At 43.0% G+C, this 15,447-nt stretch overlaps 1 protein-coding gene across 15 annotated transcripts in view; it reads left to right on the top strand.

Annotated features, from left to right (window-relative positions):
- Positions 1-15,447, top strand: part of PCGF3 (polycomb group ring finger 3) — a 108,589-nt gene that overhangs the window by 40,138 nt on the left and 53,004 nt on the right. For 9 of the 15 annotated variants that reach the window (XM_073345794.1, XM_073345790.1, XM_073345789.1 and 6 more), the window contains 2 exons: positions 3,989-4,144; positions 7,758-7,863. The exons of 3 other annotated variants lie outside the window; for them this stretch is intronic. The gene's annotated coding sequence lies outside the window, so the exon portion shown is untranslated. The remainder of the gene's footprint in view (positions 1-3,988; positions 4,145-7,757; positions 7,864-15,447) is intronic. 3 more of the 15 variants (XM_073345797.1, XM_073345787.1, XM_073345786.1) reach the window with 2 other exon arrangements.

The following is a 15,447-nucleotide window of genomic DNA, read 5'->3' as shown; positions in this document are numbered from 1 at the left end:
TGCTGAGCTCAGTGCGAAATCACGTAAGGCAGCTTCTCCTATTTGGATATCAGAGTAGCAGAAAACAAGATTTTAGGTTGCCAACCTCACTAATAAATGACAATCGTACTACCTTGGTGAAGGGAGCTGAAATAACTTCTGTTTGACTTTCTGCTTGTTCCACCTAATTTCAGAATCAAATGGGCAGAAATGAAGTATGGTCATTCCAAAAGATTATGAAACTTTTAAACCATCAGACTGTGAAGTCACACTTCACTTAAGTTTTGTAGAGTTTTTTATTTTTATTTTTTTTAAAAGATACTCTTAACATCCTTCTTCCTGAGGAGCCAGATGACTCTAGTACTATGAACACAACTATACATGCAGAGGGAGGACGAACTTAGTAATAGTATAGACTTTAAATAGCTTTAGAAGACACCTCCCCCTGCCCCTAAAATACTCCTTTCTCTGCCTCCCATCCAAGATTGAATGGTCCTAAGGTCTGATGTCTAGTGCTGTATTTAACTGGAAAGCTATGAAGCTCAGGTCTCCAGTGATGAATGTTTCTAGATGTTGAGGTAATAGATCTTAAATTGGTCAGTAATGCAGGATTGAATAATGTAAATCTTGGACATCAGACCTGTGATCTCTGAAGGCTGAGATTTTCAAAGGAGCCTAAGGGATTTAATACCAAGATCCCATTTACATTTGATAATGGGTGCCAAACTCCCTTAGGCTTTTCAGAGAAACCTATCTGTGATTTTTAAGGCTGTTCCCCCCCCCCCCCATATTTGTGAAAGAAATCTCTTTTATCGCAGACTCTTCAAAGAAAAAGGACTATTGGCAAATTCCTCCTAAATTTGGAGTTAGAAGTAGTCCTGCTTTGAGTGGTTTAGTGGGGATTGTGCAGATGAGAAGGTCAAAGGTACGCAATAGTATGCCTTCGTATGTCAATCTACAGTTGATTGCATGAGAAGGAAAGATGGTCTTGAACTAAAGATATGGAACAGGGAGTCAGGAGACATGGCTCTTGCTCCTGGATTTGCCTCAGGTTTTGTGTGTAGCCTTGAGCAATTTGCTCTGCATCACCTTTAAAATAGGGGTAATACTAGCCTATCTCATGGGTGATGTAACAGGTTTCTTTTTAAGGTGCTATGAGAGCCTCAGATGGAAGGTCTTATCACAAATTTCATGATTCTGCAGCTTACTCCGTGGTTGTCACAAATTCAGATATAAGCAGCCTAATATTTCCTTTCTTGTAAATGTTCATTATTACCCTAGGCTGTAACTTCAATACTGCACTAGATCAAATGAAAAAATGTATTAGTTGTACCTAAGCACACGTGTAAATGGGTCGAGTTCTTAGTGTTTTATGATTCCCATTTACTCTTTCGGCCTTCCTCTGTCACTGATAAACCAAACACTTTTTTACTTCATCATTGGGAAAAGCTGTTACTTGACAATAACTTTGGTTCACTTGTTACCAAGATCTTTTATTTCCAGAAAACCTAGGTTAAAGTTTTTAAGCTTGCAAAGTCAAGCTCAAAAAAGTTAAATGTTTGAAATAATTTTGATTATACATAATTTGGCTTCCTGCTTATGCATTATAGGCTTCAGCTACATGATTGCAGTATTGCCAATCCCAAGTGTTGGAAAAAATCATGAGATTGGGTGAAAAAAGTTTTGGGCTTTTATTTACGTTTGGGTTTTGAGTTTTTAAGGTACAATTGGGTCATGTGTTCAAGCTTTTCTCTGCAAACCTGAGAGCTAGAAACTTTAAATGAGAGCTGAAAACCTACATGTAGTTGCAGGATTCCAGGATCTGGGGCTTTAAGAAACACCAAATATCATGCAACTTGTCATAAAACGAATTGGTAGCGCTGTGGTTGTACACTGTTTTTTTCATGGGATTCCCTCAGCACACTTCTAGATATGGAGGGCTTTCATATACTGGGAACTGAGGCCCTCAGACCAAAACTTGCAAGTCTCTGCTAATCTTGTGTGCCTACTGATTGGTTGCCAAACTTGAGGCCTCAGAGATCAATTTTTCAAAGTTCTTAATGTGACCAATAGGGCAATTTCCTGCAATTTCCTTGAAAGACCATATAGTATTAAGTTTATGTATTATTGTGTGCCAGGATTGCATGTAATATCGATAGTGGGGAGATGTAACAGATGGAAGACCTGAGAGTTCAAAAGACTGTATTGAAAATGTCTCAGATGAATATGGAATTTTGGACAATAAGTGGGTTCCCTGGGGAATCTTTAGGGAGAGAATAATGGAAATTATCCAATTCCAGTTATGAAAAACCCCCAGCTTTTACTATCTATGCCCTGAGACGAGGGTCTTTGTCTGCGGATTATCTGTTACAGAAGGCCAAGTTCAAAGGCCCAAGCTTTATAAAGAAACAGCTGATTTGCCCAGCCTTTGTTCTTGTTCTGGATCTAAATTGAATATGAACTCGTAACCTTGGGGAAGACTCATCTGTGGGTTTTGAAGGACTAAAACCTACCTGAGCCCTAGGCTGGGGTTGGGGGTCACTTCTGGTAAGATTTTTAGTATGTGTGTAGGAACTCTTACTGGTGGTTTTTTGTTTTTGTTTTTCTCATGCTTTTATCTTCAGAATAAATGTGCTTACTCGGAAGGAATTGTGTGGTAATTTATAACTGTAGGCAATACAGTGGTTATAGCCTTATGAGAGAAAGCAAAGCGCAGGTGCTGGCCTGTTTTAGGCAGTCTGCCTTGCTGGGGATATCACAGTGTAAGGCAGGGAGTTGTGCAGTCTGAAAATCCCTGGTCAGGAGGGTGAGAGACACTAGTCTGCACCCACGAGAAGTGGCTGGTGGGAGCTGGAAGCCTTAAGTGAGTGCCCTTGCTGGAACATGCCAGGGGAAAACAGGTTCATTTGCCCTGAAACTATGACACTTAACATATATTTTCATAGTACTTTACTGATGGGAAACTGAAACAAAGGTAAAGTGCATTGCCCAGCATCATGTAAAAGGGCTATGAGAGAAACAGAGGTAGGACCTAGTTGTTCTGAGTGATATTCTATTCCTGGGGGAATTCTGTGTCTCTGCACATACGCAGAATTCATGTTCCCTGCAGATTTCTTTGCTTCCCTGTAGAAAAATGACTTCTGATGGGAAAGCAAAGCGAAGCTGCGGGAGAGGTCATGTGCCCCTCCCTGGCAGCACAGGCAGGTTGGCTCGGGTGCTGGAGCAGCCGGCAGAGGCGTAAATCATTGCCTGGGGGTGTGTATGTGTGGGGGGAGTCGTGCGAGAGAGAGACTGACTGTCCCTCTCACTCGCTATTGCAGCACAGTCAACATGGAGGGGCAGGGCTTCTGGGTGTTTCTGAGGAGGTAGGCATGGGGCAGGCCCTGTCCCTTCTGTTCTGGCTGCTTAGTGAATTGTTCCCATTGTCTTTGTGAATTCCCACAGGAGTATAAAACAGGTATAAAAATTTTAGGGCTCCTTCACATTGGCAGAGGGGTGTAAAGGACAGTATGGCCTTATAAATGCTTATGGTGGTTTCGTGATTAGAACTGGTCTACATTTTTGGACTGAAAAAATTTCCTATCAAAATGTGCTCCGTGAACTGTTTGCTACTGATCTTTCTGGAGATGGTCAGTAGCCAGTATAAATTGTGAGTTTGATTCTCCAGCCCTCACTTGCTCTTCAGTTACCTATGATGTAGCACTGAGCGTATGGCTGCATACATTTGTTGACTAATAACCTAGAAATAAAGGGTCAAACCTAGTACATTACTGTTTGGGAATTTCCTCCATTGCTTCCTATTCTCCATCCATTGTATTGTAGTTTAAATAAGTTACCAAAATAATTGAAACCAGAGTGATTATATTGTGGTGTTTTGATAAAATATGGAGAATTTTGTAGAATTTTAAAATATTGTGCACAGAAACTTGAATTTTTTTTGGTGCAGAATTCCCTGAGGTGTAGGTATTCAACTGCTTTAACCCTATGACCATCCTTTCTCTTTTTGCAGTCCTCTGTCTCATTCGCTATACTAGTTTCAACTTCTACAACAGATGAGACAGAAGTTCAACAGACAACAGCCTGCTTCCCTACACAACACTGATTTATTCCCTGAGCAGCATCCATCCTGTCCACTGAATGAAGCAAGGGTCCTGTGGAAAAAATAGTATGTGCTCTGTAATTACAGACTCTCATAATTCATAGCAAGTGGTGGGGGGCTGGTGGTTAGTGAATTGAAGTTAAACAAGTAAGCTTTATTCTAGTTGTCCTAATGTATTTGATTTTTCAATCCTTAACTTTTTTGACACTTTCTATATGTAATTTACTTGTTTTTTTTTTTAAAGGTAAAATAAAGAGAATTATGTGCAAATACCCCCCCAGAATCAGCAGCGTTGGAACTCTGGGCTTCCAACATTGCAGCACAGATTACTAGCACCTGTGCTAAGATATTAATTACAAATGCTGACAGAAGGAATAACCTGTTACCATTTGTGCATCACCCACTAAGAAATGCTGTTGCATAATACGCCATAACAGTAGGTTTTATATGCCTGAATAGCCCCATTTTAAACAGCATAGCAGATAATTAAAGTTGGGGCAACTTTTTTCCATTGGGACATTGGGTATGTCTACTCAGCATTCCAGAGTGAGCGGGAGTGAGCCTCCTCGCTCAGGTTGGCAGACTCGGACTAGAGGGGCTTGTGCTAGTTCTCTGAAAATAGCTCTATAGACGAGCTCTGAAGTTGTGCTCCAGATGTTGAAGCCCACCCTACTCTGGGGATTGCAGAGCCTGAGCTGCAACTTCAAAGTGCTGACTCTATAGTTCTTTTTAGAGCACTAGAGTGAGCCGTGCTACACAGTCTGTCAGTGTGGGCTGGGAGGCTTGCTCCTGCTCGCTCCAAAACGCTGAGTAGACATATCCATTGTATCTGAAGTGACTGGGACTTAGGTCTGTCATATTAGAGAGTTGTTCTATTCCCAGTTGTATAACCTCTCAGTGGGATAGGAGGCTTTGTTCAGTTAGTAGTGAGGTAGATAGGACAATCACAAGTTGGTAAACATTAAATTCGAACACATGATTTCTGGGTTCCCAGTCTATTGTACCTTAGCCTAGTACAAAGCCTATTTTGATAAATCAGTTGCACATTTTTTTTCTTATTTGGAGCTGTGGTTTGGCTGGAATAAGACACTGTGCTGGCAGAATTATAGAGGTTTTTGGCAGCAAACTGGGAGCAAGCTGTACCAGTCAAATCATTGGTGGAAAATTACCATCTTAATTTAGCTCCAAAACTTGCCCAAAGCTGGATTGGTTTTATGCTGCCAGCAAGTTTCAAGCTATTGCTGCAGTGCATGGAGGAAATAGAAGTCTCTCCCCCGCCTGCAAATTGGTTGGAGGAATTATTAAAAGTGTTACGAGCTGTAACTCACGAAAGCGTATGCTCAAATAAATTTGTTAGTCTCTAAGATGGCACAAGTACTCCTTTTCTTTTTGCGAATACAGACTAACACGGCTGCTACTCTGAAATCACCATAGTTGCTGCTGCTTTAAAATACATATATGTATGTTAAAGATGCAGTTGCCTAATAGAGTGCCTTATTGTGAGGAGTTGTGCTCAGTTTAATACAGTGTCTGTAACTCTAGCATTAAGGCTATATCCTCAGTGGGGAAAAAAGGGTGTGTTTTATAAATGGTGATAGTTAACACACCATATTTTGCTGTGAAGACATCGGAAGTACTTAGGTCAAGTGTCTGGCCAAGAATTTGAATTTTGTCTTATTTCTCAACCTACAAATAAATTCTTTGTAGGTGATACACTACAAAACTTGTCAAGTCCATTCATGTTCTGTCGCGATTGTTTCTTCTTTGTTCATCACCATGTCATTTTTATTTCTTTGTCACATTGAATGTCACTAAATCTAATTATGACTTTCTTTAAACAGTGTTACCAGCCAGGATCATAGGAGTAAACTAAAATATCCCTTAACCTAAGAATCATAAAAGTCTATTCAAAGTAGATGTAAATGCATCCTGCACTAGATCTGGCCCCTTGAGCATGCTAAGCCACAGTATTGAGTAAAACCTGGTGTTGACTTAGTAGTAGATAGAAATTTAATAAAATCTATGTATCTGATCACACAGTGAGTCTCACAGGAGATTTACAGAGAAGTGATATGCTCCTACCATCTGTTTGTTCTTTGTTTTGTCTTACCTGACTGCTGATTTTACTACTAAGGTTTGTCAGGTTTTTTTTTTTTTTTTTTAAACCTGTGTTTAAGGGTTTAATACCTTAACCATTTCAAATAGCCTGTGGCTGAAGATTAGGCCTGTTTATACATATTTTGTTTTACTTAACAAAAGTTACATTGGTTCAACTGTTTGAAGAATCCGATAAAAATTTACCTCCCTGAGGGTTTCTGATGTTTGACTGTTTATGTTCTGTTGCCAATTCAGAGAGTAGCATGAAGTGCGCTAGATAAACTTACAGAGGATAGGTCCATCAGTGGCTATTAGCCAGGATGGGCAGGGATGGAAAACCATGCTCTGAAGTGTCCCTAGCCTCTGTTTGCCAGAAGCTGGGAATGGGCAACAAGGGATGGATCACTTGATGATTACCATTCTGTTCATTCCCTCTGGGGCACCTGGCACTGGTCAGTGTCAGAAGACAGGATACTGGGCTAGATGGACCTTTGGTCTGACCCAGTAAGGCCAGTATTATGTAAGTTGGATGTTTTAACTTGCATAAAATAGTAAATATTGCCCATATTTCAAACTGGGCTTGTCTGAAACATGGCATGGAAGCAGTTACTCAGGAAGCCATATTAAGACTTAGTTACATGGCAGTGACTACTTATCAACCATTTTACTACAAAATTATTGAAGTCAACAGGAGCTGTTGAGTTCTCAGCACCCATAACAAATCAGGCCACTTAAGAGCTGTCTAATGGGCCTTTGCTTGGGATATTCAAAGGAGCTTAGGTACCCAACTGCCTGAGGCCCCTTAAAAATACTAGCCTAGGAGCCTAACTTTACCAGTTTTCTAAAATCTTGGCCATCGTGTAACAGTACTGTTGAGATATTAGTGAAAAGTTTTTACCTACTATCTTAATGATTTTATTCTGCTGTCCATCAAACAAGAAGTGTGTGTAAGTTAATGATGGTGTCTCTCTTAAAAAAGAAAACCCTGCAGTATTGAGTGAAGAACTGAGAGAGTCCCAAGAGTGAAGAACACTCTAAGGTCTGAAGCTTTGAATACAAATTTATTTTCCAGATGCTTTCATATTCACACCTTCTGCTTGCCTCTTAAGTGTACGTTAAGAGTTGTGCTGCTGTGCAAGTTATTTCTGGTCTCATTAGGAAATTGACAAAGTACGTTTATGTCAATAGAGTGCACCTAAGATGTGAACTTCATCTAATATACAATACTAGGAAGAAATCAGTAGTCTACCTCAGGCACTTAAGTCCTCCCTAAAGTAATTGTGAAAAGCATCTTTGTTACAGTTTTAAACATGCTTCTTCAGGCAACAAGTGTGGTCTGCTTTTGCACCAGATTAAAAATTAATTGTGTTTTATGGGAGAATATTCTTCATTTCCACCACACTTGAAAAATACTTGTCTCTCTTTGTGCATGTGAAGGCACATTAATTAAACTTAGAGGGGTCCTGGGACTTCATGTTCTGGCCTTTCTATGACGTGGTAAGAGGTGTATGTTGATGTTAACGGTTATATGTGGAGATTTAAACGTTTTGTATGTCATATCCTGTCCTCTTTTCCCTTTTAGTGAAGAGAACTTGAGACCGATTTTTGGAATACTGTTTGTAAATTTTTTCAGATGAGGAGACCCAGCGCTTAAATTGGATGGAAACTCAAATACTGGAGAAACTAGGGTAGGTTTATTCATCCTTTTAGGGTATAGCTTGTTGGACTTGATTCACATTACTGTACAGATGACTGGCAATCCTTGAGACATTTCAGGGGAATCAGTTTAGCTCAGTGTTAATGAACAGTTATTTCTGCTTAATTGGAATAGTATTAGCTAAGGGTAAGTTTAGACAGCAATAAAAGATCCGCGACAGCTGATCTGGGTCAGCTGACTCACGCTGGGGCTGCGGGGCTATGAAATTGCAGTGCAGACGTTCAGGGTCAGGCTGGACCCCAGGCTCTGAGACCCTCCCCTCCTTGCAAGGTTTCGGAGCCTGGGGTCTAGCCTGATCTCAAACTTCTACACTGTAGTTTTATAACAGCCCTAGCCCTGTGAATCCGAGTCAGCTCTGAGACATGGTGGCATGGTTTTTTTTAAATTGCAATGTAGTCATACTCTAAAGTTCTAAATAGGGATTTGTTTAGTCAATATGAAGTGTTTAAATGATTACCCAGTCTAAACTCCAGGTTTCTGATCGCTTAAGGTTCAGTTGTGGCTGTAAGTGCAGACCATTAACTCCAATCACCAAGTTTAAATCTGTGGCTGACTTCCCTTAAGCTTTCCAGAAAAATCCTGTATTAAAGGAACTCTTCATGCTTATTATCAGGTGTATTCATTAGGTTTTCCTGAAGGTTTTTGTTTTTTGCAGGGAGCAATTAGGTTTTCTGATGGAATGAATTAAAATGGATTTGTCTTGTGTTTTTATTAAGTTAGTATATTTTAAGGATTTTCAGTTTTATAAAAATGGCATCTTCTCTTAATTGGGAAAAGATATGTAATAGGATGTCTTAATTAAGAGGATTTTATGGAATGAGCATTTATTTTAAATCTTGGTGGAGCACCTTGATCCTATTCACAAACCCCAAACTATCTTAATCCTGTTCACTTAAGTCTATTGTGTGAGAACCGCCAGACCATTTACTTTGTGCTACAAACGTCATACTTATTGGAAGAAAGCTCTTTAAAATAAGGCTAGTGTGTATTTCCTCATTTCTGCTGTCCTCTGACTTGTAGGTGAATTATGTACCCACTTGCCTGTACTCGACACTAACGACCTTCCTGTATCGTAGGGTATGAGGCTCAAGGTGGTAGAGAGTAAATACTTGTATTCTGATGGTGCCTGAAGTCCCAGGGACCTATTTTGCTGGGGAAACACAGCGAATAAGACAGTCCCTGCCCCGAAGACTGCCCTGAAACACTTGAGAAGAATGTAGCTTTCTAGAGAGAGAGTGAGCGAGTGAGCCCTACTGAATGTTTTAGGGCTGCATTCAATGACCTATATCCTGGTGTTCTTTCAGTCTTGGCCAGAGAAGACAGGTGGATTTGCTTTGAAATGGTTTGTGTTAAAGTAAGGTATCTACTCTTTTAACCTCAGATCACTTAGTAGTCACCTGAGGAACATTCCTTATATGATCAGCTTTTCAGCTTAATTATTTAGCTAATAATTTATCAGTGCTCAGGAGAGAAGTAGGTACTCTGACCAACAAAACAGATGGTGGACTGTTACTGTGGCATAGAAATGAGAGCAGCTCAGATTTTTAAATCTTGAAAATCATTACAATACTGATCTTCCCAAGAACCGGTGAGAACTGAACTGCTAATGATCTCGTTTCTGTGTCCGAGATCACAACCAATTAATCAACTGGAATGCAATGGGCTTGGAATTGAAATGGATTCCTCACAACTTTGTTTTGTACAGAAAGTCTTTGTAGCTCTGATTACTGAGGATTTTGATTGGGTCATAATTGTTTCAAGTACTGTCAAAATACAGCACAGCGTACGTCTTTTAAAAAGTGTATGTTGCTATTGTGTTCGGCACCTCTCAGGTTCAGGTGCCTGGTATGAAGCTGGTTTTGACTGCATTAGAAGAGCATGCATGTGGGCTTGCATGACTGGGCTTTTAGTCTCTTCTTTCCCCAGATCTGCAGAAAATGAATCTATTAGCAGCTTATATGCTTGCTTTATAAAGTTGGTGGTTTGGTGCCCTCCACTGGAGCTATTATTTTTCTGTTGAGTTGTTAAGAGTACTACTTAAATTTTTGAGAATTTAAAAAATAAGGCTAGCATAATATATATTTCTGTACATATATATGAAGCTTGCACACTATACCCAACAACTTTATGCAGAATTACATGAGTCACATTTCAGAGGGGTAGCCGTCTTAGTCTGTATCAGCAAAAACAACAAGGAGTCCTTGTGGCATCTTAGTGTAAGTCTACACTACGAAATTAGGTCGAATTTATAGAAGTTGGTTTTGTAGAAAGCGTTTTTATACAGTCGATTATGTGTGTCCCAACACACATGCTCTAAGTGCATTTAGTCGGCGGAGTGCGTACACAGTACCTAGGTAACGGTTGACTATCCCACAGTTCCTGCAGTCGTCTCTGCCCATTTGAATTCTGGGTAGAAATCCCAATGCCTGATGGGGTAAAAACATTGTTGCAGGTGGTTCTGGGTACATATCGTCAGGCACACCCTTCCCTCCCTCCTTCCGTGAAAGCAACGGCAGACAATCGTTTCATGCCTTTTTTCCTGGGTTACCCGTGCAGATGTTGTACGCTGCTCAGCTCACCGTCACTGTATGGCTCCTGGGTGCTGGCAGACACGGTACTGCATTGCAACACAGCAGCAGCTCATTGCCTTTTGGCAGTGGACAGTGCAGTATGACTGGTAGCCATTGTCACCATACTCCAGGGTGCTCTTTTAGCCAACCTCGGTGTAGTCGGTCAGCAACGCCTGGGAAAACATGGGAGTGACTCAGCCAGGTCTTTTCCCTTTTAAGTTTCGTCTCATGGTGATTCAGTCCTGCCAGCAGTCATACTGCACCGTCTTCTGCCGAGAACCCAGGAGATGACGATGGCCAGCAGTTGTACTGCACCGTCTGCTGCCAACAAGATCTGTACAGTTAGATGAAGTGGATCAAAATAAGAAATAGACCAGATTTGTTTTGTATTCATGTTCTCCTTCCTCCCTCCCTCCCTCTGTGAAATCAACGACCTGCTAAACCCAGGATTTTGAGTTCTATCCTTGAGGGGGCCATTCTGTTTCTCCTTGATGCAAAGCCACCCCATTTGTTGATTTTTAGTTCCCTGTAAGCCAACCCTGTAAGCCATGTTGTCAGTTGCCCCTCCCTCCGTCAGAGCAACAGCAGACAATCATTTCGCGCCTTTTTTCAGTGCAGATGTCATAGCACTGGGAACATGGATCCCGCTCAGATCACCTAGGCAATTATGAGCACTATAAACACCGTGCGCGTTATCCAGCAGGATATGCAGAACCATAACCTGCAAGAAAAGCAAAACCAGGCGAGGAGGAGGCAACTGCAGTGCAGTGACGAGAGTGATGAGAACATGGACATAGACTTCTCACAAAGTACAGGCCCCTGCAGTGTTCACATCATGGTGTCAGTTGGGCAGGTTCATGGCGTGGAATGCCGATTCTGGGCCCGGGAAACAAGCACAGAGTGGTGGGACCGCATAGTGTTGCAGGTCTGGGACGATTCCCAGTGGCTGCGAAACTTTTGCATGCGTAAGGGCACTTTCATGGAACTTTGTGACTTGCTTTCCCGTGCCCTGAGGTGCAAGAATACCAAGATGAGAGCAGCCCTCACAGTTGAGAAGCGAGTGGCAATAGCCCTCTGGAAGCTTGCAACGCCGGACAGCTACCGGTCAGTCGGGAATCAATTTGGAGCAGGCAAATCTACTGTGGGGGCTGCTGTGATCCAAGTAGCCAACGCAATCACTGAGCTGCTGATATCAAGGGTAGTGACTCTGGGAAATGTGCAGGTCATAGTGGATGGCTTTGCTGCAATGGGATTCCCTAACTGTGGTGGGGTGATAAACGGAACCCATATCCCTATCTTGGCACCTGAGTACCAAGGCAGCAAGTACATAAACTGAAAGGGGTACTTTTCAATGGTGCTGCAAGCACTGGTGGATCACAAGGGACGTTTCACCAACATCAATGTGGGATGACCAGGAAAGGTACGTGACGGTTGCATCTTCAGGAACTCTGGTCTGTTTCAACAGCTGCAGCAAGGGACTTACTTTCCAGACCAGAAAATAACCTTTGGGGATGTTGAAATGCCTATAGTTATGCTTGGGGACCCAGCCTACCCCTTAATGCCATGGATCATGAAGCCATACACAGGCACCCTGGACAGTAGTCAGGAGCTGTTCAACTACAGGCTGAGCAAGTGCAGAATGGTGGTAGAGTGTGTATTTGGGTGTTTAAAAGTGCGCTGGCGCAGTTTACTGACTTGGTTAGACCTCAACGAAACCAATATTCCCATTGTTATTACTGCTTGCTGTGTTCTCCACAATCTCTGTGAGAGTAAGGAGGAGACGTTTATGGCTGGGTGGGAGGTTGAGGCAAATCACCTGACCGCTGATTACGCACAGCCAGACACCAGGGCGGTTAGACACCAGGGAAGAGTACAGGAGGGTGTGGTGCACATCAGAGAAGCTTTGAAAACCAGTTTCAGGAATGGCCAGGCTATGGTGTGAAAGTTCTGTTTTTCTCCTTGATGGAACCCCCCTGGTTTCACTCTACTTTCTTGTAAGCTAAGTACCTTCCCCTCCCCACTTCGATCACCGCTTGCAGAGGCAATAAAGTCATTGTTGCTTCACATTCATGCATTCTTTATTTATTCATTACACAAATAGGGGGATAACTGCCAAGGTAGCCTGGGAGGGGTGTTGAGGAGCGAAGCACCGGGTGGGGTGGTGGAGGAGGGAAGGACAAGGCCACACAGCACTTTAAAACTTATTGAATGCTAGCCTTCTGTTGCTTGGCCAATCCTCTGGGGTGGAGTGGCTGGGTGACCGGAGGCCCCCTCACTGCGTTCTTGGGCATCTGGGTGAGGAGGCTATGGAACTTGGGGAGGAGGGCAGTTGGTTACACAGGGGCTGTAGAGGCGGTCTGTGCTCCTGCTGCCTTTCCTGCTGCTCAACTATATGCTGGAGCATATTAGTTCGATCCTCCAGCAGCCTGAGCATTGACTCCTGCTTTCTTTCAGCAAGCTGACGCCACCTACCATCTTCAGCCTGCCACCTCTCCTTGCGGTCATATTGTGTTTTCCTGCACTCTGAGATTGTCTGCCTCCACGTATTTTGCTGTGCTCTGTCAGTGTGGGAGGACAGTATGAGGTCAGAGAACATTTCATCAAGAGTGCTTTTTTTTTCGCTTTCTAATCTTTGCTAGCCTCTGGGAAGGAGAAACATATGCAGCTGGTGGAGGAGGAAAAAGGGAGAGTGGTAGTTAAAGACACATTTTATAGAACAATGTGTACACTTTTTCACGGTAAACCTTGCTGTTAACATTCCATAGCACATGTGCTTTCATTACAAGGTCGCATTTTGCCTCTTATTGAGGGTATGTCAGTTTGGTGTGAGAGATCAGTCACGCAGAGCCGGGCAGCAGAATTTGGGTTGCAGGGAGTCATGGTAAGCCAGTCTTTTGAATAATAGAATCATAGAATATCGGGGTTGGAAGGGACCTCAGGAGGTCATTTAGTCCAACCCCCTGCTCAAAGCAGGACCAATCCCCAACTAAATCATCCCAGCCAGGGCTTTGTCAAGCCTGACCTTAAAAACTTCTAAGGAAGGAGATTCCACCACCTCCCTAGGTAACGCATTCCAGTGTTTCACCACCCTCCTAGTGAAAAAGGTTTTCCTAATATCCAACCTAAACCTCCCCCACTGCAACTTGAGACCATTATTCCTCGTTCTGTCATCTGCAACTACCGAGAACAGTCTAGATCCATCCTCTTTGGAACCCCCTTTCAGGTAGTTGAAAGCAGCTATCAAATCCCCCCTCATTCTTCTCTTCTGCAGACTAAACAATCCCAGTTCCCTCAGCCTCTCCTCATAAGTCATGTGTTCCAGACCCCTAATCATTTCTGTTGCCTTTCGCTGGACTCTCTCCAATTTATCCACATCCTTCTTGTAGTGCGGGGCCCAAAGCTGGACACAGATGAGGTACTCCAGATGAGGCCTCACCAATGTCGAATAGAGGGGAACGATCACGTCCCTCGATCTGCTGGCTATGTCCCTACTTATACATCCCAATATGCCATTGACCTTCTTGGCAACAAGGGCACACTGTTGACTCGTATCCAGCTTCTCGTCCACTGTCATCCCTTGGTCCTTTTCCTCAGAACTGCTGCCTAGCCATTCGGTCCCTAGTCTGTAGCATGCATTGGGTTCTTCCGTCCTAAGTGCAGGACTCTGCACTTATCCTTGTTGAACGTCATCAGATTTCTTTTGGCCCAATCCTCTAATTTGTCTAGGGCCCTCTGTATCCTATCCCTGCCCTCCAGCATATCTACTACTCCTCCTAGTTTCGTATCATCCGCAAATTTGCTGAGAGTGCAATCCACACCATCCTCCAGATCATTAATGAAGATATTGAACAAAACCGGCCCCAGGACCAACCCTTCGGGCACTCCACTTAATACCGGCTGCCAACTAGACATGGAGCCATTGATCACTACCCGTTGAGCCCACCAATCTAGCCAACTTTCTATCCACCTTATAGTGCATTCATCCAGCCCATACTTCTTTAACTTGCTGACAAGAATACTGTGGGAGACCGTGTCAAAAGCTTTGCTAAAGTCAAGAAACAATACATCCACTGCTTTTCTTTCATCCACAGAACCAGTAATCTCATCATAGAAGGCGATTAGATTAGTCAGGCATGACCTTCCCTTGGTGAATCCATGCTGACTGTTCCTGATCACTTTCCTCTCCTCTAAGTGCTTCAGGATTGATTCCTTGAGGACCTGCTCCATGATTTTTCCGGGGACTGAGTTGAGGCTGACCGGCCTGTAGTTCCCAGGATCCTCCTTCTTCCCTTTTTTAAAGATTGGCACTACTTTACTTTAGCCTTTTTCCAGTCATCCGGGACTTCCCCCGTTCGCCACGAGTTTTCAAAGATAATGGCCAATGGCTCTGCAATCACAGCCGCCAATTCCTTTGGCACTCTCGGATGCAATGCGTCCGGCCCCATGGACTTGTGCACGTCCAGCTTTTCTAAATAGTCCCTAACTACCTTTTTCTCCACAGAGGGCTGGCCACGTACTCCCCATGCTGTGATGCCCAGCGCAGCAGTCTGGGAGCTGACCTTATTCGTGAAGACAGAGGCAAAAAAAGCATTGAGTACATTTAGCTTTTTCCACCTCCTCTGTCACTAGGTTGCCTCCCTCATTCAGTAAGGGGCCCACACTTTCCTTGGCTTTCTCCTTATTGCCAACATACCTGAAGAAACCCTTCTTGTTGCTCTTAATATCTCTTGCTAGCTGCGGCTCCAGGTGTGATTTGGCCTTCCTGATTTCATTACTACATGCCCAAGCAATATTTTTATACTCTTCCCTGGTCATTTGTCCAATCTTCCACTTCTTGTAAGCTTCTTTTTTATGTTTAAGATCAGCAAGGATTTCACTGTTAAGCCAAGTTGGTCGCCTGCCATATTTACTTTCTTTCGACACATTGGGATGGTTTGTCCCTATAACCTCAATAGGGATTCCTTGAAATACAGCCATATCTCCTG

This window comes from Lepidochelys kempii, chromosome 5 (genome assembly GCF_965140265.1).
Source record: "Lepidochelys kempii isolate rLepKem1 chromosome 5, rLepKem1.hap2, whole genome shotgun sequence".
Classification (NCBI taxonomy): domain Eukaryota; kingdom Metazoa; phylum Chordata; order Testudines; family Cheloniidae; genus Lepidochelys; species Lepidochelys kempii.
The sequence above is the reverse complement of the archived record's forward strand: the minus strand, read 5'-3'. Positions and strand labels throughout refer to the sequence as shown.